Raw genomic sequence first — 11,073 nt, 5'->3', positions numbered from 1 at the left:
ATTGATATATTTTTCGATGTGCGCTCTCCTCTTATTTCCGCACGAAGAAAAATGTTAGAACAAGTGGTCCATAGAGGAAATTTCTTTTTAGAAAAAAGTTTTTAGAAACATTGAGTAAACAATACGAACGATGAATAACTGGATAATATTTTTAGAGATGTATTGAACTAGTATATCATATACTCCATCTGTCCCAAAATATAAGCATTTTTAGATTTTGACACGGTCTCCGAGATGTTACCTAGACCAATAATATCTATATAAGTAAAATGTTTTAAATAAAAAGAGTTGCATATTATGATAGTTTGTTTAATGATAAATCTAATAACATTAATTTTACATGATTGATCTTTTTTTATTCTTTTTTGCTATTAATAGTCAAAGTTAAAAATATTTGACTTATCATTATACTTTAAAAATACATATATTTTGTGACGGAGAGAGTCAAAATAGACTTATCCCTTTGTCTATATAGAAGATGACCAGAGAGGAGCCGATGCATACACGGCCTGCATCCGTGCACTCATCTTCTTCCTCCTCTCAAGTAGTAGTTGATGGAAGGCAAGCTACGACGATGAAGGAGAGCCGGATGGATCTTGCTCTGCGAACGCACCACCGATCGAACCGATGGCCACTCTTCTCCACATTTAATTTGATGGCCACTTTTCCAGATTTAATTTGTGATTTGCTTTGATGTTGACACGCTGTCGACTCATGGAGTTAATTAATTTGTAACCGATCGAGCGCGGGAAAAGGATGATACCAGGACGCATCAATCATTTCCCGTGTTATATATTTGCTGAACTCATTTGTAACTTTAAGACGAAACCACAGTAAGTTTCGTAAAACTTCTTATGTACAGTACTCCGTATGTATATTATGGTTCAAGTTATACAAATCCACATGGGTTCTGGTATGTTGCATATATACATGTTTTCACCAAATCACACAGTTAACTAGTTTTTCTTTTGATATATAATTAAATATATTCAAAATTCATGAGTTCCTTAATCTATCATATCCTAGGTGTAGCCCACGAAGCTACTTTTTTATTTTGCCACTATATTCAGGCAGATAGGCTAATGATATGGTAAAATGCCATGTAACATATTATTCAGGTTCCGTGAAATTTACTCTTAAAACTCTAATCCAATCTCAAGTACTCGATGCGTCACGTGAAAAATACGCAAAATACGCAAAATGTTCCTAATGATGTATATTAGGAACACCATAATGGTACATATTTTTTTAAAAGTAAGTAGGTAGAAATGAAGACGGAGATAAAGTAGATGGTAGAAATAAAGACAGAGGGAGTACATGGTTTCTCCTCGGGACTTGCTAGATTTTTACAACTCGGATTTATGTGCACTCATCTCTTTCATTTCATCTGAATAGCTATAAAAAATCTGAAAAATTTTACAAGTATATATGAAATGTCATATATTGCACCATAACACATGCAAAACTAAATTCAATCTGCACTTTCAACAAAACAAAATTTTGGTTACCCATTATTCATAACTAAATTTGTGTTTTTAGGGTGTAGATCTAATTTAGTTTTATATGTCTGCTGAGTAATATATAATGTTATAATCTACCCTTTCCGTCCTAATATAAATCAGTTAATAGAGTTTGAACTTTGTACTAAATTAAACCAATTTTTACCTTCTTACCTAACATTGGTTCACAAATTAACAATTAACAAGTTTTATCCATTCAACAACCCTTATCTATATACCCACTGACCCATCAATGAATCTCGGAGAAAAGAAAACAAGGTTTATGTATTACATACAAGCCAAAATACCAAAGGATCTCACACTACTGAAAATATGCCATTTGCTGAAATTACCAATTTTTTTTCAAGAAATTTGCTCATTTCTTCCGTACCCATTTTCGGTATTGTTCAGCACGGACAGTGTAGCCTACTCGAGGTGACCGCAGAGAGGAACTCTGTTCTTCACGTCGCTGCGGAACAAGAGCGCGGTGCAAGCTGGTCCATGAGCTCTACCATAGGTTCATCAACGACAAAACCTTCCTCTCTCGGCGGAATTTGGTACTAGACACTACACTGCACTAGGTGGAGGGTGGGACATCTCAGCGCATATAGTTTTAACGGTGTGGTTTTGTGAAACCTTCATGCTATAATACCTAGAGTGCAAGCGTCACATGCTATAATATCCGCGTTTCCATGCAATTTGCTCTCATTAAGACCCAATTTGGGTTGTCCTAGCATATTGTACACGTTGCGCGTAAAAAAACGCGTCACCTGCGTTACACGTCATGCAAAGAAAAGTGTCGCTTGCGTTACGCGTAAACGATGTATGACCAGGGTTTTAAATCTCCGTCTATAGCTGCCATTATAGCCGAAGATAGCTGCTAGAAACAGCTGCTGCTAGGATTTGTCCATTTTGCCACTACGCTTTCTAAACCGCTATTAGCTGATCATTACCGGAGATAGCCGCTAAACAACATTCAAATGGCGGACGCTAAAATTCTTGGGCCGGATGAAATTTCACCTTGCGGCTCATATGACTATACGAGGTGTCCCCCTACTGCTGCTCCTCCCGTTAACCCTAACTATATCCATCTCTCACCCTCGCCTTTTCTCGGCGGCTACTACTTCAACCTTGCGGCGGCGACGGTGACGGCGGCGGCTACGATCGGAGATGAGGGCTCTACTGCTCTGGCGTCGGCTACGACCGGAGGTGAGGGCTCTACTGCTTCAACCTTCCCGCGGAGACGACGACGCCTGTGCCCGAAGAAGTAGTGGCGGCGGTGACGGCTGCTACTTTGACCTTACAGTGGCGATGGTAGCGCCTACGCGTAGAGGCGAGGAGGACACCGATTCCTCCTTACTCTTCTCCCCAAGTGGCGACGGGATGTGAGCTTGTGACCAGCATATGCGGCAGCGGCGGCTGCTTTGGCCGGTAATGCACGGCGGCGACTACAGCCTGCTGAGTGCTGAGGCTACATCCAAACCAACAAGCTTGAGTAACAGGCACCATGCATATGTCCAAGCCGGAGCTACATTTTTTTTCTCTGATATATACTCCCTCCGTACTCATAAAGGAAGTCGTTTAGGACAATATTTAAGTCAAACCTTGGGAATATAAATCATGAATAACTCTCAAGTTGTTGAGTTTGAAAATATAAAAATTATATGTATAATTTTGTCTTGAAAAATACTTTCATAAAAGTATACATATATCACTTTTTAATAAATATTTTTACAGAAACAAGAAGTCAAAGTTGTGTTTTGGAGACCGTGTCACTGTCCTAAACGACTTCCTTTACGAGTATGGAGGGAGTACTTCAGTAAAAGGTGTTGGTATTGATGTTGTGGCAACTGTGCCTGAAAACAGTGCAGTGAATGTTATCCTCTACATCATGTTCACTTTGTGCTACATTTGTGCAAAACCGCTAAATGGGTTAGCTGCACCTATAGCCGGCTATAGCTGCTCATAGCTGATGAAGAGGATGGCAGCTAAGGTGCTTAGCCGGAGATTTAAAACTATGTGTATGACACAGGAGCACAAAAAGGTACCAATGTTTTTAATTAGGTAGGTGGATTCACATGGTTTTTTTTATCAGGACACCAAAACGCGTAATGTATTTTGGATTCCTTTCGGGTCATTTAATTATAAGTAGTTGGATTTTTACAACTAAATGTATGTGCACTCATCTCTTACGTGTTACCTAAATGGTCACTTAAAAACCCTTTTAGAAAAGAAAGTATAGAGTACAATACACAAAGCACACATAATTATAAGAGATGGGCCGGCGTGTATAATCAAATTAGAAGTTTTATGCAGTTCGTGAGATGACATATAACATTACAATATACGGTATTAAATTATTAAGAAAAATATATAATTATTTTAGTAACATGCAATGCATTATTCTGACTTGTCCTTCTTGCCCCAAAGATGCCAAGACCACTCTACCTGAGCAGCAGCACTTATAGCTAGCACCTAGCATCATCACCCAGGAAGCAAGAAAGTACATATTCCACCTTAAAAACTACTAGTCGAATTTATTAAGCCTAATTAATTATTATTAGCAAATATTTACTATAGCAACATATTGTTAAATCATAGTGCAATTAGGCTTAAAAGATTCATTTTGCAATTTACACTTAAGCTGTATAATTGATTTTTTTATTAGACCATATTTAATACTCTATGCATGTGTCTAAGCATTTGATGTGATGGGTGAAAATTTTTTGTTTTGAGAACTAGACAAGGCCTTACAATCTCAATTTCAGTTTAATTAACCTATGCGCGACTAATGATTAGTCCAGACTCCAGACATAGTATTATCTTCTTGTATCGAATATATATACATATGCATATATACATACATATACATATATATGTATATATACACACATATATATACATATATATATATATATATATATATATATATATATATATATATATATATATATATGTATAGGACGGCTTTTTTTTACACCCAGATATATGTACTCCCTCTTCCTAGTGGATAATCCATTAGAATCTAATTGAACCGGTTGAAAAAAAAAGAAATTATTTTTTACCAAACTGCTGCATGCACGGCATGTATCACACCTCATTTTGGTAAACATTTGAACCACGAGTGCATGCATGCAGTTAGATTCAAATTTCATAAGTACGTACCTAGAGCAGATACTTCCTACTCGCAGCATATATATATACACACACACTCTAATAAAAACCAGTATATACGATAAAAGGCAGTATATGCCTATGATAAAATTAAAGCAGTATATACACATCGATTAAAAAAGCAGTACATACTGTGTAGGATAACAGGCAGTATATACTGTTTTGTTATCACGTGCGGTATATGTCTTATTAGAGAATATACCGTTTTTCCTAGAAGATGGTATGTGCTATATATACTTTTTAAATTTTCCGTGTGCAAGTATGTACTACTTTTTCTTAGAATCGTATATGCCACTTCTTCTTTTTAATTGTAGAAGTACATCCTGACTTCGGAATTAACAAGTATATACTGATTACTTCTTGTAAATTGGTACTTGCAATAGATACTACTGGAACGACCAAATGATATATACTTACTTTTCTCAGAGTGAGTATAGACTATAACTTTTCTCGTGGGTATATACTTATTTCTTCTGGGAATAAGTATATAGATTGATTTCTTCTCGGAACTCCGAATGAGTTCATGGAATGAGTACATGCTGATTTCTTTGAAATCAAATTAAAGTAGTACATACTGACAATACATACTTTCTTTCGAGAAGGAAGTATATACACCACTATTTCGAGTTCGTTTTATATACCAAATTCACTGCGTTAATAGTATATACCACTTTCTCTACGTCAGTAGTATATATATATACCACTGCAAGTTATGTGATCTGATTCTTTCTACAGCAGGTAGTGTATCCTTCAAATTAAAGAAAGCAGCAGTATATACTACTTTGTGACTGTGCATAGCCGTATACTGTTTTTTACTGTTTGTTTTAGGAGGCAGTATATATAACTATACACTGCTACATATCGGAAGAAATTTTACAAATTAAGATCGAAGCACGCAGTATATACATTTAGAAAGTGGTATATACTGATATATATGCTGCTTACTTTCATCAAGTAGTATGTGGTTATGTACCGATCATAATGCCAGAAAAGTGTATTAGACATGAAAAACTGAGAAAGAAATAAACACGTACAGAGCAAGTGTAGATCAGTCAACCAATTGTATGTTAATTTCAATTTGTCAAGTAATATATAAACTGTACGTAATCTTGTTGTTACGTAGCAGTCAGAGCTCGTGGATCAGTTCTTTATTTTCACGGAAGGCCGTAAAAAATGCATCAGATCGCTGGCAATTTTTCTGCAGAGCACCGGATTGTAAGAGATCAGATTAGAGGAGGAAGAGATAACAAGAGTGAAGTTCAAGCAGTACACACCACAATTGTAGAGATCGATCGATCTGGTGGTAGTAGCCACAGCCCACAACATGTCAGCATCGATCGTTGGATAATCCGCCGTCGCTGCCTTGCTTGACGCATGTGGCCGTCGCTCGATCGTGTCGCTGCCTGGATGGCTGGATCGAAGAGCCCTCCAGGCCTTCGGTTCGTAGCGGGAAGGGACACCGTTGCGCCGCTTAATTGGATCCAGCTGCGCCGCTTCTGCTTGAGAGCCTGGCCCATGCACGGAATCGCTGCCTCGGAACCTCGATGCTGAGGAGTCGCCGCCAATATTTGGACTGCTATCTCCGGTCCCGTTGAAGGTGCGCGCTGCGGCGCTGGCCGGTGCTGCCGATGGTCGTTTGGCACGCTCGCCGGCGCCATCGCACTGAACGAAAGGCCGCACCAAGGAATGACGAAGTGGATTTGGTGCCGCTGCAGATGGATCTCGCCGTAGCCGCCGTCCTGCCATCGCTGAATCGCGCCGCCCCCTCTGAGACGCTGATTGATCTCCGCTCGATCCGAATAGGACGGGGAAAGCAATCTTTTGCCGTCGCTGGCTAGGAATCAGGGATTTATGCGCTCTCTTTTGGAGTTTATTACTGATTTTATCCCGATTAGCGCGGGCTAATTAAGAATTACGGAAAAATGTTTCTCGACAAAAATCAAAACGGATCCATTGAGGGGATCCGGTAACAAGGTATGCTGTGGGTCGTGGCTGGTTGTTGATCGACGGTGGATGACAGCAGGTGTACGTACTCCCCAGGAGTACATAATCATTTTCCTATATATATATATATATACATATTATATATAGTAAATTTGTTTGGTGCTCCATGGTGCCCGGGTACCATTGTTGAAATTGAGTATATACCCAATTCAAATGAGTATGAAACTTTTTCAATTACTTAGGTATTAACATTAACTACTTTACTAACTGGTTCAAAGCAAGTTTGAACTGAATTTGAATTTATTTTTGTTAGATTTTAATTCTAGGTATATAGCATCCATACATATAATTAGTTAGGTATGTAATCATGGATTGTGAAATAAAGTTAAATTTGAGTTGTTTTGTTGATAGGTATAGGTATGAATCGAATTATTATAACTAGGTATATATATATATATATATATATATATATATATATATATATATATGTATATATATATGTGTATATATATGTACATATATATATGTACATACATACATACATATATATATATATATATATATATATATATATATATATATATATATATATATATATATATATGGGATATCCATATGGGACTCCATGGTGCCCGGGCTCCAAGGTATAAAACACACAAATTATCTCAAATTTTTAAAAATTTACAAATTGTAAGTAGATATCTAGGTATATGAATTTGATTCATACAAATACCTAACAACAAAACATCTCAAACTCAACTTTATTTCACAATTCATTATTACATACCTAACGAATTATATGTTTGGATGTTATATACCTAGAACCAAAATCTAACCAAAAAAAAAGGTTCAAACTCAGTTCAAGGTTGAACTTGTTAGTAAAGAAGTTAATGTTCATATCTAAACATTTTAAAAAAATCATACTCATTCAAATTGGGTATATACTCAATTTGAATCTTGGAGCCCATACTCCATGTAGCACCAGTTAATTTACCTATATATATAGAGTAAATTGTACTCACGGTATAATAATTTGGTAAATGTGTATGATGCAATATAACTTGAGAATTGAATCTCTATGTGTAATAATCTGACAGCTGAGTGTTTTTAGTAAAAAACTTGACAATTTATTAGTATTTTAAGCTGACAAGTTAGCTAGAAATGAGTGCCATACTTAGTACAACCTCCGTCCTAAAAATATAGTCGTGATATGGTATCCGTGTCTAATATTTGACCGTCCGTATTATTTAAAAGAATTATAAAAAAATAAAAAATTAGTCACATATAAAGTGTTATTCATATTTTATCATCTAATAACAACAAAAATACTAATCTAAAAAAATAAATAAGATGAATGATTAAACGTTGGATATGAATATATGAATAGTATAAAACTGTATTTGTTTTAGGACTGGATGGAGTATATTTGGGTTAACTAGCGATAGATTGTCAAATGCAAACTAGTAACCCTTTACCGTTCTTTAACGAGTCCATACTCCATACTGCAAAAACAGCCAACAGTCACGAGCCATTGCACTTTAATGAGCCCATTAATTTGCTCGTTCTTGCGTAGAGGAAAAGAAAACAACACATCTGACTGGAATTTACTTTTGTGTACGGGAATTGAGGAAGGAAAAATTTCCTTAGTTATGCTTTGCTGACATTGCTGATAATATCAAATTTGCTGAAATTTACCTCCTTTGTTTGAACAAAATGACTCGTTTATTCCGTACCCTCAGGTATAGTTCATCACGGACAATGCAACCTACTCGAGGTGAGCGCAGAGAGGAACACCATTCTTCATGTCGCTGCGGAGCAAGGCCATGGCGAGCTAATCCAAGAGCTCTACCATAGATTCATCACGGACAAAACCTTCCTCTCTCGCCGGAACTCGACGCTGGACACGCCGCTGCACTGCACGGCGAGGGCGGGGCACGTCAACGCCGTGAAGACGCTGCTAAATCTTTCATGGAACAGCGGGGTGGTGGAGAAATATCCTAGGATGCCAGAACGCTGCTGGCGACACGGCGCCGCACCTGGCAGCGAGGCATGACCATGGCGCCGCTGTGGAGGCTCTGGTCTCGACGCGCGCGTCGGCGTCCGAGCTGAACAAAGCCGGCGTGCCGCCGTTGTACTTGGTGGTGATGAGCATGTCGGTGGCAGCTGTCAGAGCGATCATTATCACCAACGAGGACACGTCATCCGCCGGGCCGAGCTCGCAGAATGCTCTACATGCGGCCGTCTTCCAAAGCTTAGGTATTATCACGGTTCAAACTTTTGAGGGATCGATACAAATTGTTTTACCCAAAATTTTTCAATTTTTTCATCTTTTTTTTTAATTTAACAAAAATAACTCAAATCTGACCAAATTTTGTTAAAAATAAAATTATTTTGGACCAAATTTTCTGCAATTTTGGAAATTTCGGTCCTATCAGTGCCCCCGATAGGAATAGCAAAACTGAAATTTTGAACCCTGGGTATGATATTAATCCATTGAACCGTCGATTTCTAAGGTTTTGAGCACAAACACAAGAATGTGTTGCCCAAATCATCAATTGATTAAATTGCGCAGAGATGGTTCACCTTCTACTGCAATGGAAGCCAGAACTGGCCGTCCAAAACGACTGCAATGGCAGCACACCACTCCATTTCGCGGCGTCCGACGGCAACCGCAAAATCGTACGCGCAATCCTAGCCACGGCGCCACCTGGCACGGCGTACATGAAGGACTCGGATGGCCTCTCCGCTCTCCACGTCGCGGTTCGGCTGGGCCACGGCGGCGTCGTCGAGGAGCTGACAGGGTTCTACCCGGACGCCGCCGAGCTGCGCGACGGCCGCGGCGAGACCTTCCTGCACGCCGCGGCCAGGGAGAGGCGCTCGTCGGTGGTGTCCCTCGCCATCAAGAACCCCGTAATGATGGGTGGCTTCGTGAACGCGCAGGACGCCGGCGGGAACACGCCGCTCCACCTCGCCGTGGTCGCCGGCGCGCCGGACATCGTGGAGGCTCTGCTTCGGGAAGGGAATGCGCAAACTGATGTCTTGAACGATGATGGACACACACCACTTGATCTCGCCTCGGAATCAAACAGTTTGTTCAATATGGTGAGCAACCATAAACCAAACATTCCGCATGTTATTCGTTACTAATCTAGAGTGTACATACAAACGTGGAAAATATACTATGCCTAGGAACTAACAGTGATTGCAATTTCAGTAAACCCCCCGGCAAGTGATTATCTTGGCTGAAATTTTCCTTTTTTTTTCTCAACTTTTTGCAGATTTAGTCAAAATTTAGCTAAATATGTTATAATTTTGAAAAAAAAATTCGGTCCAAAAAGTGCCGAAAATACCTAAATTTCGGGAACTTCGGTAGAACTGCAATGGCCAAAATCGATATTGATAACCTGCTACCGTATAGTCAAAATGAATGTCTGAGATTTTTTTATTTAAATGCAGATAAGCTTTGTTGTGACATTGGTCACATTCGGGGCACAGGCCCAGCCACAAAGGAACGACCATCTGAAGCCGTCAAGCGGCCATGACATGGCGAGTGGCATCGAGAAGACATCTGACAGCCTCGCGGTGGTGGCCGTGCTCATCGCCGCCGCCGCCTTCGCCGCCGGGTTCAACATGCCCGGCGGGTACGGGGACGATGGCACGGCCAACCTCAGGGACAATATCGCGTTTGAATGCTTCATGGTCCTCGACACCATCGCCATCGCCGCGTCGGTGGTCGCCGTCGTCCTTCTTGTCTACGGGAAGACGGCGGCGTCGTCGCGCTCCGCCGTCTCGTGGAAGAGCTTCGTGGTGGCGCTGCAGTGCATCTGGGTCTCCTCGTCAGCCTGATCCTGGCCTTCTTCTCCGCCATCCATGCCGTCGTCATCGCAACCTCGAGCTCGAGGACGGTCTTGATCACAATGTTCTTGGTGATATACGTGTGCCACGCCTTGATTTTGTGGATCGAGAAGTGGATTGATCCTGCAGCGACGACGTATCGCGCGGTTTGTAGGTGGTTCGTGTGGCGTGGTCGCCATGCTCACGCCATCAAGAGGCGATATCCGTTCGTCGGCGACTCCGTATACAGCTTGCTTGTCTTCTCGGTTATAAATATCACAACATTTATCGGTCTGGTTGTGGTGTATTATTTCGATGTGAGAAGATTGTCGAACAATTAAGTACCTGGATAATGTGTCACCTATGTGAGATTGTGATATGAAAACTAAGCTCATATATCAATGAGATATAGGTGATATTTTAATTGGGAGTACTCATTAATATTAGAAGGATTTGTGCAAGAGAAATTTATTATGGCCATCTCATAAAAAAAATAAATCTAGTACTGGATATGATATATCTTAGTACTATGAATCTGGACATCATCGTACTAGAATAGAATGTGTCATTCGTTTTTTATGTGACGGAGGGAGTAATATATAGAAGCAAAGAAAATTTTTTG

At 39.8% G+C, this 11,073-nt stretch overlaps 1 pseudogene; it reads left to right on the top strand.

The window, feature by feature from the left end:
* Positions 1-2,933: 2,933 nt before the first annotated feature.
* LOC127754649 (ankyrin repeat-containing protein At2g01680-like) lies at positions 2,934-10,792 on the top strand (annotated as a pseudogene).
* Positions 10,793-11,073: the final 281 nt, after the last annotated feature.

Source organism: Oryza glaberrima, chromosome 11, assembly GCF_000147395.1.
Source record: "Oryza glaberrima chromosome 11, OglaRS2, whole genome shotgun sequence".
Lineage (NCBI taxonomy): Eukaryota > Viridiplantae > Streptophyta > Magnoliopsida > Poales > Poaceae > Oryza > Oryza glaberrima.
This window is presented reverse-complemented; position numbering and strand designations above follow the sequence as displayed.